This window comes from Helobdella robusta, assembly GCF_000326865.2.
Source record: "Helobdella robusta unplaced genomic scaffold HELROscaffold_47, whole genome shotgun sequence".
In the NCBI taxonomy this organism is placed as follows: Eukaryota; Metazoa; Annelida; class Clitellata; order Rhynchobdellida; family Glossiphoniidae; genus Helobdella; species Helobdella robusta.
Genome location: NW_008705176.1, coordinates 659,000 through 659,798, shown reverse-complemented (window position 1 = coordinate 659,798; position 799 = coordinate 659,000). Strand labels below are relative to the sequence as shown.

The 799-nt window shown below is 32.2% G+C and overlaps 1 protein-coding gene across 1 annotated transcript in view; it reads left to right on the top strand.

The window, feature by feature from the left end:
* HELRODRAFT_193300 (hypothetical protein) overlaps positions 1-799 on the top strand; it is a 5,707-nt gene that overhangs the window by 3,556 nt on the left and 1,352 nt on the right. The window lies entirely within an intron of this gene.

Genomic DNA, 799 nt, shown 5'->3' with positions numbered 1-799 from the left:
TGGTATTGGTTGGTTGGTGGTTGACATAGTTTGTTGATTAATAGTTGTCTTGTTGTTGTTGTAAGTGGAGATTATTATCTAGATGTTGTATGCCTGAGTTTGTGTGCGTATGTGTAGGTATGTGTGCGCGTGTGTGTAGTTCATGTTTGGGATTGATGTTGTGTGATATTGTTGACAGTTTTAATTCCACACCTTGTATTTCTGTGCTTGTTATCAAGATGTTGTACCATTGAGTATAGGTGCGTGTGTGTGTACGTATGTATGTATGTATGTATGTATGTATGTATGTATGTATGTATGTATGTAATTGTAATTGATGTTATTCGTAGAATGATATTATTGATGTGTGGATATTAAACATAATTTTTGTTTTTTTGGTATTGCGTAAGTTATTTATTATTTTAGTATGTGTGTGTGTGTGTGTGTGTGTGTGTGTGTGTGTGTGTGTGTGTGTGTGTGTGTGTGTGTGTGAATGAATAAAAATAAGGTACAGCCTTAACTTAATACCATAATAGTCAATTGTCATAATAGTTATAATTAATGTAGTAGTAGTAATAATAATAAGTTAAGTTTAGTGTCTGAATTAATACATGGTTTAGTGGCTTGTTGATTTTGTAGGTCTGTAGTTGTGGTTTTGTTATACATCCTTGTAAAATGAGATTGGTAATGATTTCTTTGTTTGTACAGTGGATCTAATTGTCTTGTAAATGGTCACACAGCATGATTATTAGTTTGCCAATGTTATTATTGTTTTATATGTGTGTGTGTGTTTGTTTGTGTGTGTGTTTGCTTATGAATT